This window comes from Echiichthys vipera, assembly GCF_963691815.1.
Source record: "Echiichthys vipera genome assembly, chromosome: 9".
NCBI lineage: Eukaryota > Metazoa > Chordata > Actinopteri > Perciformes > Trachinidae > Echiichthys > Echiichthys vipera.
In genome coordinates, this window is record NC_139834.1 from 11,431,235 (window position 1) to 11,446,743 (window position 15,509).

Below are 15,509 nucleotides of genomic sequence, written 5' to 3' on the forward strand. Positions count from 1 at the left end.
ACCATATGGGATGCTAGCCCACCTTGTGACGGCGCCCGAGATGATGGACGATCAGATCCCCCTCCAATCGCTCTGGGGTTGTGGTCCTCTGTGGGCTGGTCAATGGAGTCTGGAGAGAGAGAAAATAAAGAAGGGGAAAAAAGTTGAAGCTCAATAGTGCATGTTCATTATGGTGATATTAATGAATAACAAGGAGCATTATTAATCAGCGGCCTGAAGACAGATGCACAGGAAGCTGTATTAACAGCTTAATGAGCAGAAGGAACACTGAGGGAGCCATGCCTTCCTTCACTATGTGCTTCTGTCTTCATTACGGGTGCATGCGTACAGAGAAAACACAACGTGGCTCCTGTGCATTTGCATTAACACACAGACCGCTCCCACATTCAGACCAACCACACACACACACACACACACACACACACACACACACACGCACACGCACACGCACACACACACGCACACGCACACGCACACGCACACGCACACACACACACTCGCAAACACAAACACAAGAAAAAGGGATGTTGAGACACAACAGGAAACCAGACCGTCGAAACCTGAAAGTGACGACAATTCAACCAGTTGCTCGAACTATAAAAGGTAAAAGAAAGTGCTTTTCCTCTAAATGTGTGATCCTGATCCATACGACTGGATTTAAACCTTTATTGGCAAATATCTCTCATGCTTTGTGGACTCCGAGCAAGATTATGAAAACAGACTATTAGGCTAAATCACCACTCTAATCCCAAAAGCACATAATAGGCTAATTTGTGTCCATTTAGATCCTGATAAGAAACAGTGTGTGTGTGTGTGTGTGTGTGTGTGTGTGTGTGTGTGTGTGTGTGTGTGTGTGTATGTGTGTGTGTTTTGGCCACGCTGAGTTGTTGTAGTAGCTCAAGTGTTCTGTCTGACCAATCACTAAAGTGTATCCCGTGGGGGTAAAGAGTGCGTAACCATGGAGAATGCTGGGCGTTTCCATGACACCCTGTCATCAGTGAAGCACGCCGCCAGGATGTCTCATGTTCATCTGTCACTGTGCCTCAATGTGTGTGTGTGTTTACTTTCCTTTATATTATATGAGATCGCCGCGTCAGAGCGGACCAAATATTTGGACACGCCTACATGAGAGTGTGTGTGTTTGTATGGCTGACCCAATGCCCAGCTTGCCTATGGTGTGTGTTTTTACGTGTGTGTGTGTGTGTGGTTGTGCGACGTTCACTGTCAGCGACCTGACCGCTGGCTGCACCCATGATTGGGAGCAGATGGGGGCTGTCGGTGTGTGTGTGTGTGTGTGTGTGTGTGTGTGTGTGAGGAGAAAGGAGGCGGAGGAGGGGGGGCTGCTCTAGTTTAGGTGATGTATGGACTCTCACACACCAACAAAGACCCTCCTTCAACCGATGTGTTTCCTATTAATTGAAAGGGGAGAAAAATAGAGCCAGAGAACAACTGCTTAAGCGGGAAGAATTTATAGCTCAGCTGTGACAAAGAGTAACTGACTCAATTTTTTGGGGCAAAAGTTGGAGAAAGGAAAAAAAAAAGTAGTAGTTCTCCTTTCCGTGCATAAGCAGGAACTAGGGAGCCGATCATTACGGCTCTTTGTGCTCACTTTGAAACAGCCGTGAGTGAATAAAATGGTAGTTAACGCCATGTGGTGTTGCTGCTCATACCAGCGTAAAGCCTTGAATATAAAAGCAGCGTGGATGAGCTCAAGATACAGAGGTTGAAGGAAAAATGTTAAGCTCACAGTCGCAGAGGTCCTTTTGCAGCCCGCTCGACAACCAGAAACCTAAACAACCTTTTACTGTACGAGTGGTTGTGCATTCGCTGCACTTGAGCGGCACAGTAAATATCTTACATCTTCCTCTTGTTAAAGCAACACACTTTAAAGTGGAGCAGCCGGGCTTCACATTTTACTGTGGATGCTCATACAGAAGCCATTAACCTCATGAACATTAACTGCTCAGTACATCTTCAACAGTAGGGACGGACCAATATGGGATTTTTTAGGCTAATACTGAATTCACAGATTACCGATATTAAGGCCGATATATAGTGAATGTTTGAGCTGAAATGAAAAAAACATTTTCTATGTGCACCGCTATGATCATGCAAAGGTACTCTGGAGGCTGATTTAACCTAAACAAACAACTTTATTAACAACATTTGATTCTAGAAAATCAGTCAATTGCTGACCATTCACCATTAAGAATAAATAAAAAATAAAATGACACCGTTTCTAAATCACCCCACGCAGTGTTTTCTGTATCATATGTTCAATAAAAAATGTTTTCATATCAGGACAGACTGGAAAACATATATGCCGATACCATAGATACTGATATGTCTGTCATACGCTGACATATCGGTCTGGTTCTGGTAAAGAGGAGCTGATATAAGCGGCAGAAATCTTATCTCACCAACAATTCTGCATATCAACGCCACAGAAGCCTGTCAGAGAAGCTGATTTAACTCCGTTTGTTGTGTCTTTTGAGAGATTTCTTTCTTTTCCATGTAACGATACTGCAGAGCTCACTGCTGATGAATCAGTGTTTACTGGGCCTCTTTGTCCCCAAGCTGCCTGATATTACTCACTAAAAACAGTGGATTTTCAGACTTCTGTTAAAGATGATAATTGGTATTAAAAAAGGCTGGGCGATTATAGTACTTCAGTAATTTGTGGAAGTGCACTACAACATATTTGATCTTATTATTTTTATACTAATAATCAAAATGAATATGAACTCATGCATTATCAATTAATTATTTTCTTTATCTAATCTATGTACTTAATTTTTTTTTACAAAAAAAACGTTTTACAGGTTGAAATTTATATTTAAAGTTCAAGAAAATCCACTTAAAAGTCTAAAGTTATCGTGTCAAATATTGCATTGTGTTGTAAAGTGTTTCTCAGAACAGAATACAAAGGAAAGGACACTTTCTCGGCCCATTTTGTGTTAGTGATAAGTGTAAAGGTGCACAAAGCAGAGAAACAGCGCTGATAAGATAAAGATGGTAAAACCACACGCACGTCCTCGTCTGTCACCTTCAGCTGAACCTAGGAGAAAAACTGAGGGACACGTGGAGCGACTGTGAGAGAGAGTCTTTTTATTTTGGAGTCCATTTGAATCTGAGCTACGGGGCTAATCAGTCATGATGTTTCTCAGGATCCATTCAAGTTTTAACACCAAGACTTGAAACCTACAAAACAAGATCCTACCTGAGTCTTATCAGAAGGAGGTGAAGTGAGCGTTGAGACCAAAAAGAGCCCTGTGTGAAAAGAATGCAAGTCTCGGTGGAGACGTAATTCCATGACTTTGAAGGCTAATCAGACGTGAACACACTGCAGCATTTTTTTTTATAATACTACAAGACAGGATTTTGAAAACTCTGGTTATCACTGGGTTGATCTTTCATTGCGACATACTACGTTCTAATTCTCTTCTCATTTAAATGAATGAGAGGACTGCGGGTTCTTTTATGTTGGGTCTGAACACAGCTTAAGAGAAATTTGATGACCAGTAGTGAGCTTAGTCAGCCTGCACATCGCTGCAACCAAAACCAAATGCGGCACTTTGAATCCAGTATCAAATCCTCTTAATGAATCCAAATCTTTTCAAATCTTTGATCAAATCTGATTAAGTTTAGTCGGCACCATTTGCAATTAACTAAAGTTATAAATAACTACAACTTAAAGACAGAACGATATTAGCTTACTGCAGTTATATCGTATTAGTGGATATGTTAGCTAATAAGTAAATAAAAAAATCACAGTATAGAAGCACAAAACTAGATTTGAGGTCATTTAGAAACAAGAGTGTAGTATGTGTCTACTATAAGTGTACATTCAAATAATTACTTCAGATAATATATCGTTATCAGAGATTTTAAACCCCCAAATATCTGCCTCAAAAAAATCCAATATCAGTTGCTTCTTGCTCTTGCTAATAAAGAGAGAGAAGAGATTCCATAAGCGATTTTTTTGGTGTTTTTTGGAACTCAATCCAAAATGGACCCGGCTATCAAAAAACAACAACAACAGCAGCTCTGTGTATGCTAAAATGAGTTTTATTTGCGTGTACTGAAACACACCCTAAGCATTCATGTCCAGCGAAAAGGATCTGCGCCTTTAAGAAACATCTTCAGGCAACTGATATGGAAATTAAATTCAGGCACATCCACTAGTTGTTTCTTTGTGAGCTTTAATCTTTTCCCTCTCTTCGCCCCCTTCTTCGTACCGTTTCTTTTTTTTTTTAGAACAGGATTTTTCTCTCCATACGCCCGTCTTCTGTAATGACTGTGAATAAGGGAAATTGTGTACGCCGGCCGTCACAGGCCAGGCCTGTGTGTGTGTGGGTCTGTGTGTGTGTGTGTGTGTGTGTGTGTGTGTGTGTGTGTGTGTGTGTGTGTGTGTGTGTGTGTGTGTGTGTGTGTGTGTGTGTGTGTACTCTGGGTAACTCTTTAGTTTAGTTTTGCTTCGCCCCAGACCCCTCCAACAAATCCAGCACTCACACTGGAGCAAAATAGGAGCCAAGCCACATCTTGGCACCTTGCCTTCCCTTAAACAAATCAGACCACAGAGGCTAATAAAAAACTCTGAGTCCAAAGCTCTCCTCCTCAGACGAGGGGGTACCAAAGAGGGGAGCTATTCTCAGCTACCCCACTCCGTCTAAAATGAAGTTGGACAAGATGGAGCGCTACTTTTCAAAAAACGGCAGTCTCTCTCATCTTCTACGTCATCATCCCGACGCCCTTTTCTTTGCTGTTAAATAGCGCTTTGATGCTATATTGTTCTTAACTAGCCTCGCTTAAAAAAAAAAACCTCATTGAAAACAAATTGCTTCTTAGTTCAGTGACAAAGTGAGTGTGAACTGGCCATCTTTAGACCAATTACCACTATCATAGCACACAGCCTGCTGCTTCAAACTTCCCACTTCAGAGAGGGATAAGAGGGGGGTGGCGGATGAAGAAACGCAGAGCGAACGCGGCTGGCTCAGGACAGAAATAGGCCAGGCAGGTCTAAAACTAAAACTCATCCAGCCATCCAGGGTGTGTCTACTGTACGCTGCCATCAAACGTGCATTTACATATTCAAAAAAGGAAACCGGCGTTTGCATGAGTCATCCTTTCCAACAAGGTAGAGGAAACCAAACTCACAGCACACTGCACCACACTACAGTGTAACATACACACAACAATAAATCTGCAGTTACACAAGCTCCTAACTATACTCTCAGAAAGGACAAACCATATAAAGAAATGAAAGAAAAATGACTGTATTAGGTTTTTTTTTTGTAATAATAGCTCAAGGCTACTTTTAAATGACTTTATGGTGCAACATCTGTTTTGAGTACAGGCAGACACTCAATGTAATAAAACAGGCAATTTTCTTTTCGAAGAATTTACAGAGTATCAAATACTGTAAGACCACGTTTGAAGATCGAAAAATGAGGGGATCACTGCGCAGACGCACCATGTTTACTTAGTTTACAACTGAAAGGATGAAATGTGTGCTACCTGACTGGTTATATGTGGCTTTGTGGGCATGTAAAGCTTATTTATTCCAGTTATTTGATCCAACAAATATATGATTAGGATTAGGATTAAGATTAAGACATGCACACTGTGGTAGCTATGCTTATTAATTACATTTATTTACAGTACAGGAGCCTAATTATGGTGATGCTTTGACTTTTCCTCTATCCCCATCATGAGATCCACACTTGTTGTTTTTGACTAAAATATATTAACTATCGGATGGATTCATGAAATGTAGTAGACACAGCCATGCTTCACTCTGCATGAATTGTAAATAGTTTGGTGATCACATGGCTTTCCGTTCCGCGCCATAATCAGGTAAAAATGCTGTGCACCCACCTGTCATGCAACACAGCCAGCCCTCAATTGTGCATAACTTTAAGCCTAAGTATAATTTAAAGGGGTAAGTTTTGTAAAAATTCACCACCCATACTGTAATCATATACTTGATTAAAAAATTATTGAAACATTTATTTTTATCCCTTTAATTTTACTTGTTATTTTCCATTTTGCTTTCTGTCTTCCTATGTCCCCATGTATCTTTTATTTTATTTATCCCTTTTTTATTTAAATGTTATATTATTATATCTATTACTTTAATTTCTCCTTATATTTCAACATTTGTTTACTTATTCTGTTACAAATTGATTGTTTTGATTTGTCGCCCGTCAGTAACACGATCGACATAAAACACATTGCTTATTTTTCATTTTCAAAACTTCCTGAACTTGCAATAAAAGTGCAGTTAAAGTTATAAAAGGTTAACTCTGTCGACACTGCGTTTGTGTGTACAGTTCATTTTTGGAATTGTGTTGTCATGCAACAGATGAGAGTCTCTGTGTTACTTTGTGAACATTCACCATTAGCGTGAGCTGTGTGTACCATGGTACATGAGGGATGGCAGAGGTCATTAAAAACCTCTCTCTGGACTGCAATCTTGCATTGTAGTCAAATCCTGACAAGCATAAAAGTGCATGTTCTCCACAAAAGTTCCCCCTACTTCATGTGAACCCGGCCACGTGCCGAACGTGTGAGACTGTATGAAGGGCTGGACGCTTCCGTGTGTGTTAAGTACAAAACAAACAGCCCCGATAAGATAAGGACAGTAACCCACACATGTCCTCATCTGTTCTCTACAGCTAAAATACTCGTGGACTAATGTGTGAGTCAAGATGTGACGAAATCTCAGGGTCAGCACACAAGTGTTTTAAAAGCAACGCGTATCAAACTCACAGTCTGACACAGGCAAAGATCTCTGCATTACTCAGTGACTCTAACACTTATGAAACTCTGAAACGAGACCCTACCAGCGGTTACAAAAAGAAGGTGATAGAATGTCTACAGCAACTACAAAAAGAAGGAGTCATTAGCAAACCACAGTATTACAGGCTTTACCCCCAGGACTCAACCCCCTGTTTATATGGACTCCCAAAAATCCATAAAGAAGGGGCCCCGCTCAGGCCCATTGTCAGCAGCATAAACTCGGTCACTTATAACATTGCCAAGCATGTTGCCAATATTCTGGCACCACTGGTGGGAAACACCCCACGCCACATCCAAAACTCCATGGACTTTGTGAACAAAGTCCGAGACCTAAAAATGGATCCAGATGAAACCATGGTGTCCTACGATGTGACTTCCTTGTTCACCTGTATTCCAACCATGGAGGCCTTGGCCACGGTAAGAGAGCGGCTCACACAGGACATTTCCTTACAAGACCGAACAAATCTCAAACCAGACCACATTTGCCAACTTCTGGATTTGTGCCTGAATACCACATATTTCCAGTTTAATGGCATTTTTTACAGACAGAAACACGGCTGTGCCATGGGTTCACCAGTGTCCCCGATTGTGGCAAATCTGTACATGGAGGAGGTAGAGGGCAAGGCGTTGAACTCCTTCAAAGGAGTAACCCCAAGCCATTGGTTCAGATATGTGGACGACACATGGGTTAAGATCAAATCCAAAGAGGTGCAAACTTTTACTGAACATATCAACTCAGTGGACAGAAATATCAAGTTCACCAGAGAGGAAGTTAAAGACAACAGCTTGCCCTTCTTGGACTGTGACGTCCATATGGAGAATGACAGGAGCCTCCACATAGGGGTATACAGAAAACCCACTCACACGGATCAATATCTACTTTTCGACTCTCACCACCCTTTGGAACACAAGCTTGGCGTTATCAGAACACTGCAGCACAGAGCTGATAACGTACCCACTAGCTCACAGGCTCAAGGGGAAGAACGCAAGCACCTGAGAGGCGCCCTCACAACTTGTGGCTACCCCAGCTGGACCTTTGTTAAAACGGCAGCTGCCTCCAGAAAGAAAACCAAAGTGGTTGAGAAAGAAAAAGATAACAGGAGAAACAACATAGTCATCCCATATGTGGCTGGGGTATCGGAGAAACTCAGGAGGATTTTCAACAAACACTGCATCCCTGTGTATTTCAAACCCGGTAACACACTCAGACAGAGACTAGTACATCCGAAGGACAGAACACCACACCACCACAAAAGCAACCTGGTTTATGCCGTCCAATGCAACGAGGAATGCAAAGATCTTTACATTGGAGAAACAAAACAACCACTGCATAAACGCATGGCCCAACACAGGAGAGCTAACTCCTCAGGCCTGGACTCGGCTGTCCACTTACACCTCAAGGAGAAAGCCCACTCCTTTGATGACAGCAATGTCCAAATCTTGGACAGAGAGGACAGATGGTTTGAAAGAGGAGTAAAAGAAGCCATCTATGTTAAAGTGGAGAAACCATCGCTAAACAGAGGAGGGGGTCTGAGACACCACTTATCTCCAATTTACAATGCCGCCCTTTCGTCCCTTCCCAGGAGATTCAACAATCTAACCTCAAAGGACAACTGTTCACACATGGCCCGGGTGACCCCAACGACTGTCGTTCAGACTCAATAGAGCACTAACGACGTCGAAACCAACTGCCCACCACCGACTGTCACTCTAACGACGGGCGTGGGCACTTGGAGCACAAAGGGTTTCAGTGACATCATCGGCCTTGTGAGAGGTTAAATACTTGGATCTCCACACCAGTTAGTTGGACCAGTCCCAGCCTGGTCAGATGCGTACATGAACTGATGAAGCCTCTTGGATGAGAGGTGAAACGTCTTCCTAGACAAACAACCAGTCCAGTTGTTTTTGACTGAAATTGCTTTGAGGATAACGATGACCTGGACGAATGAGAACATTCACAGGCTTATAGTTGAGCAGAGAACTGGGTTAAATAAAACGCCTCATTGGAAGCCATCAATTATGCAGGAGCTGTACATTATCATAACAGAGGAACATTTCTGTGAGTTAATTAACAATGAACCGAGAGGCAAGGCTGCCATCTCTAAGAGCGATGAATGACTGGAGCTTTGGTAAATACTTTAAACATTCTTGTCATCACAAAGAGTAAATTACCTAGTTACAGGCCTCATGGGGTCCAGAATGAAATGCAGCGAGATTGCAGGAAAACAGTTGTCACCTGCTTTTAGTTACTGGTTGTGAAATGAATTTGAAATGAGGAGAAAGCACAGGCACACTGAGGTCATACAGGCTGAGGAGGGAGATAGTTTTCTGGATAGTTCACGCCTTATTAGTGTCAGGTCAATCAATAGAACACGCCCCTCCATCTCTATGATGGTCAATATGCTGCCATGGCAACAAAACAAAAAAAAAAACACTGATCTACCTGGATGACAACCTCCAGTCTATACAAAAATAAGTGAGTTACTGTGAATTCAATTATTGTAGCACGCCAATTCAGAATCAGAATCAGAAATACTTTAATAATCACAGGGGAGATTATTTTCGTCACAACCTGATTATTATACAGATAACATATATTAGAAAGACAGAATATAAATATATATACAACCATATATGAAATATCAAATTTGATGAACTGCATATATACAAGATCAAAAAGTATAATATAATTCAAAATACATGAGAAATTTTGAGTTACTTTACTGTGCAGAAGGATGCGTGTGCAGTGTTTGTTGGGAATTTCTCTGTAATCACAAAAAAATGTATTTAGACCTGGATTTTACAAGCGGTAGATGCACTTTTACTCTATTATTTTTTCTGGGCTTTTTTATGTCTCAAAGAAAGAACAAGTTGCTTTCTTCTGGGCAAACCAACAAACTGTGCTATTTGCATTTGTTCATTGTTTTTGCATATTTATGTAGAGCACTTTGAACTGCCTTTTTATTTATGATAAGGTGCAAATAAAAACATCTTCTGTAATTTGTCTCACACATTAGTACTGCAGTAAGTGAAAAAGCTGCCTTTGTGTGCATGGATAGTTCAGCTTGTACAAAAAGTGTAAACAGCCTTAAATTGCATTATGATGAAATACTTCCTGAGAGTGGTGGGTCTCTAAAAGTCTTTGCTTTTTTATCCTGTGGGACTGACACACAGCTGCTAAAGCTTTTAAATAAAATTGACTGCAAATTTACAACATATGCATGTGGTATGGGCTTTCCTAAATATAGATTTAAAATCTTCCAATAATTGCCTTGACAGTATCGCAATATATCACAATATATTGAATCGTAACACCTGTATCATGATATGCATCGTATCGCCAGATTCATGCCAATTCACAGGCCCAGCCAGAGGTCAGGTGTGAGAGGTCAAACAAGTATCATCCTGTATTTTATGCAGGGTGTGTGTGACAGTAAGCCTGGATGATATGACCTAAATCTTCTATGTCAATATAGACCATTTCATAACTCAATAACAATATGTATCATGATACAGCATGTTTTCTGGTCATTCAATAAATAAATAAATAAAATGTCAATTAGAAAAAGTAGTCTATACCCTCATGATAAAGCCCTAAATGACAGTTTTCTCATTTAATTAAGAACTTGATTGCAAAATGAAAATAACAGTTACAAGAGAAACTATCGAGATATAATAACTTTTTCCAGGTACATGTATAAATGGCTACGTTAACAGGGATTCACACAAATACACAGCAAGTGGCCTAAGAAGTTTGAGGTAAATATGAGACATTTTTGATCTTGATCCCTTGGATAGAAGTGTCAGCTAAATGAATGTTATGTAATGTAATGGGGTAAGATTGAACGGTTAATATAAGAGGGTCAATAAAGTAAACTTTGTGGAGTTAAAAAATATTTTTTTCAAAGTGTGCAGCGTCGGTGTGAAAGAACAGTATGTCAGTGCAAAGGTGTTTTTCTCAAAAATGATATACAGATAAAACTAAAGCTCTTCGCTCCTCGAGCTACAATAAGGAGAAAGAGACGTTCTTTTGCTGATGCATGTGTGTGATGATGAGTGAGTGTGTGAGTGAATAAGCTGTGAGACTTTCTTTAGTGGGGATGGGATATAATTGGCTCTCAATAACCCCTTAGTGTGGTCTTAGTGAGAGAACACCATCTTCTCCTCCACCTTTACGTTCCTCCTCGCCTCCTTCCTCGCGGTTTTGTTCTCCGAGGTGACAGTGAGGGAGCAGATTCACAACGTAACCCCCCCCCCCTTTTCCTGCCCCTCCTTCCTCTATTTATTTGCTCTGAGTCCAAAAACTGCACAGCACAGGGAAAATGATGGGGGGTGGAGGAAGAAGAAGAGGAAAAAAAAGAAGGGAGGAGGGGATGTAGATGCACAAAACATACACTGCAGATTCAGCTGCACACGTGGATGGGGCACGCACGTATGCACACGCACACACACTCCTGGTGGAGCATCTAAATCACATTAGCTGCCTGCCTGACATCCATCACTCCCACAGACAAAATCACATGCCGAAGAGGGAGGGAAACTGCATGGCAACATGCAGAACCACCCACCACCAAACACGGTCACAGAGCAGCCGACACACCTTGAAACCAGAAGACAGCGTGCGGAAGAAGGCGATCCTTCCTTACACACAATATTCCCAAATCAGAAATCAACTCGCATGCACATCACTGTCAGCACACATCATTTGGGGATCCACTCATTAGCCTCCGTGCTCTGCTGCTCTGCTGCTGCTCTGTGCGCTCGGCAAACTTGCATTAACATCAGAGAAAATCAACAATTCCATGATAACACAATGGGGAAAAAACATACCATAGTTCTTTTAAATATTTAAAGCGGAAGGAGCTAAGCAGGAGCATAACGACACTTTGAGAAATCTTTTTTTTTTCTGTCGGTATCAATCCTCTTTTCCATTAGAGGGGGATGGGGCCTTATCTAACTGTGTGTTTGTGTGTGTGTGTTTGTGTGTGTGTGTGTGTGTGTGTGTGTGTGTGTGGACCCAAATCTTTGTTGGGGGTGCCTCTTATCATGAAGATAGTGCTGGGTGCATGCCAGTGGGGTGCCCCTTACCTAATGGGATGCATGGTGAGTGTGTGAGTGTGTGTGTGTGTGTGTGTGTGTGTGTGTGTGTGTGTGTGTGTGTGTTTTAATCTAATGGGCTGTCTTGAGTGATGTAATTGGCTGGCAAGATGTAGCAGAAGAAGAAGGAGAGGTTTTGGGAGGCAGGGTAATGCTCTATACATTATGAGACCATATGGTGTCCACTATGCAGCAGGCGCAGGTAGAGCACCACAGCGCAGCCCTCATCCACTCGTCTTTCGAGCCAGTCTCTCAGCTCCCACTGTTCTCCCTCCCTCTCTGTCTTGTCAACTCAATAACATCCAGAGCCAGCTCTCTTAACTCACTGGGTTATTTTTTTACTGCCAGAAAAAAAAAGAAAGAAATCTCAGCCTTCTTCCTCCTCCTGCTTCCTCTCATCGCAGACGACTGGCTCTGGCTCTCGTCTCCTCCACACCTTTCCCTGCTAGATGCTGTGCACTCATCGTAGTGCTTAATCCAAACCAAAAAGGATTATTTCAATCGCATTAAAATCGGAAAAATGATGGCCCTGTATGTGCCATCTCGTTGATGACAGGCATTGAGGCTATGTCAGACACTAAAATGACTTCTACATCCTAACTAGATTGCAGGGAGTTCCCAATCAAGTTTTTTTGGCCCTGATCCCGTAGTTTTATTTGCTTGTATCTTGTACTTTATATGTATCAAACGCATTGAAATAACAGCTGTAGACTACTAAATCTGTCAGATCTTATTTTTCACAAGCTACTTGAGCCTTTTTTAAAAATAGCACATTGAGAAGTTTAAGTCATTGACATGATATGAGTAAAAGTTTGAATGGGAGAATGCGTCTCCTGAAACTGACGTGACCCGAGCCGCTAGAGAGGAGATGTATCACTAAAAAATCTGATTATATTCTGGTTAAGGCAATACTCAACCCGGAGTATGATCCGGTGACGTGTCTGCGCATGCTCCGTGGGTTATAGCTGCCCCTCCCCACTCCCCGGCAGTGTTTTTTTTTTCACCGGAAATAGAATAGACACACGCAAGTAACTACATTAATCTAATTAATCCCTTAACCGGGGAAAGATTATATTCGGGTTACTGCTGTGCATGTAAAGGCACTGTCTTTGTTGAAGTTGTTGGGACTACAGAAACACTCAGTTCACTTGTGACTAATGCAACCATGCATTTTTGCCATCTCAGTGTCAGTACCAAAAGCACGAAGCACGCCCCACAGCCATGGTAAAATGACAAGTCACGGCCTCTCGGGGCTTATTGCTTAATTTTATCTCCATGATCATGCGAATAAACACTGTTTCCCAGATAATACTCGTCTGCCTCAACAACGCATTTTACAACTGCTAGGAATTTATAATTAAATTATATAATTAAAATTAGTCTCCAAACTACATTTCACCACAAAAAACACATGCGAGAAGTTACATGGAAAATGACATAATGCTTAATATGCATAATATGCATAATTTTTTTTTGTTGCTACAAGTTGTTGGCGTGCTGATTTGCAATGACAAGACCAAGAAGAATGGATTGTAGTCATGGTTGTTCCTGGCACACATGTTCACAAAATAGCCTTCACAAGTCTTTTATATCTTCCTTAAGTCGGAACAACAATTTTGGTCTGTGTTGCAAATACAACACAATAAAGTGCCTATTGTTACAGACGACCCTTTCCCCAGGTTTCCCCTCAACCTGTGTCTTGTAATCTCATTGGCTCAAACTCCCTCATAGGTCCAGATATTTAGCCTGCTACATATCTGGCATGTGTCTGTGATGTACCGGCAACTGTCTTGGCTCACGTCTTTGAACAGTTCACACATCACGCTCGAGCAACAAGTTGCGAGCGCTAAGCCAACAATGATTCGCCTCTGACCCCGGGCCTTTGTCAGGGAGCGCCAAACTGTCTACAAGTGAAAAAAATCCAGGCATGTAGCATGAAATAGGCATTACGCAATCTAATTAAAACACAGTATTTTAGTAAAGAAAGAATCAGTTTTTGATCACTTCAGTTGAACCGATTCCGATCCATTAAAATAATTGCCAGATTTTCCTTAGTACCGATACTTGGGATCAGCTCTGACATCTCCACAAGATGGTCAACTTGTGAACAGCAGCAACAATTACAGTTGACACTTCACCACTCTGTGTCGTTTAGAAATTGCTAATGGCCGAATGCAGCTGCACGCCCGTGTGTCTACGAGCATCAAAGTAGCAAGCGAGAGGGCTGCTCTTTTAGTTGGCTCATGAAATCATTTAATATCGGGCCGCCACACACACACACACACACACACACACACACACACACACACACACACACACACACACACACACACACACACACACACACACACACACACACACACACACACACACACACACACACACACACACACACACACACACACACACACACACAAACACACACAAACACACACAAACACACACAAACACACACCTCCGCCGTTTGATGTGTAATGAGAGAAACCATTAGCAGTAAAAATGGGCTCTCCCCGCCCTGCCGCTCAGCAGATCTTAGTCAGAGCCACAGTTACATGTCTATTTATACATTTTCTCCTTTTTAGATTTTCTTCCTCTCTAACAGGGAGCAGTTTGTGCAGCACACAGTCAAGAAGGCTGCATTCCTCATGCCTTCTCTCCCCCTGTCGTCTTCTCCTACTGCTCCTCTCCCTCTGTCTCTACTCCCATCCCCCCTCTCTGGCTGTCTCTTCCCTCTCTATACCCTTCCCCCAGCTCTTTCCTGCTCTGTGCCTCCCTCCCTCCCTGCCTCCCTCCCTCCCTCTGTCTCATCAGGCTAGATGCAGCAAGGCACAAATTCATCGGGGGGAAGAGAAACAGCAAAGAAGAGCAGGAGATGGGGGGGGGGGGGGGGGGGGGGGCGGAGAGATGGTTTGTACTGAAAGAGAGCAAAACAAGAGCGAATGACAGACAAACGGGGAATGAGGGGGTGAGACAGAGAGAAAGTGAAAGAGAGAGAGAGAGAAGAGAGAGAGTGAGAGAGGAGGGATGGATTGGTGGAAGAGCAGAAGCGAGGAGGGAGAAGCTCGCTCTCGCTACAGCAATGGGCGTTCCTCTCCCAGTTCCTGCGAGGTCAAAAGTTTACCGTGGTTTTAATTTCACCTTTCCACAGCCAATCAGAACGCGTCTCCGGCTGCTGGGGGAACTTTGACCCACTCCGAGAATTTGACTGTAAAGATCTAAAGCTTGCCAGTTTTTTTTTCTTGTTTTTTTTTTTTTATCATTTCCACCTTTGCCAAGCAGACGTCTCCCCCTGCATGTTTATTTGTCCTTCATCACAGAGGACAAAAAAACAAAACCCAGTTGTTGTTGATCTAAGGGGGATACTGAGAAGGCAGCATGAAAAATAGGAACCTTTATTGTTTTTGTTGTTTTTTTTGCATTCAGTACTTTTCCACCAAAACAGATGCCTCCCAGAAGTGGTGCGGGTCGAAAACCACAAGATCAACAGCCTCTCCTTGAGGACGGACGACAGACGCCATAGCACTGACGCACAAGTTCACGGTCCACGGTCCACGTTAACGTTAATGATCAAACAACACACACATAAATATTCTCAGACTGAAGTGCGAAGA

General features: G+C 42.3%; 1 protein-coding gene across 1 annotated transcript in view; it reads right to left on the reverse strand.

Annotated features, from left to right (window-relative positions):
• The window catches only part of LOC310951646 (nuclear receptor coactivator 3-like), a 60,576-nt gene that overhangs the window by 24,464 nt on the left and 20,603 nt on the right, over positions 1-15,509 (reverse strand). Inside the window, exon 2 of the mRNA XM_083919968.1 lies at positions 23-109. The gene's annotated coding sequence lies outside the window, so the exon portion shown is untranslated. The remainder of the gene's footprint in view (positions 1-22; positions 110-15,509) is intronic.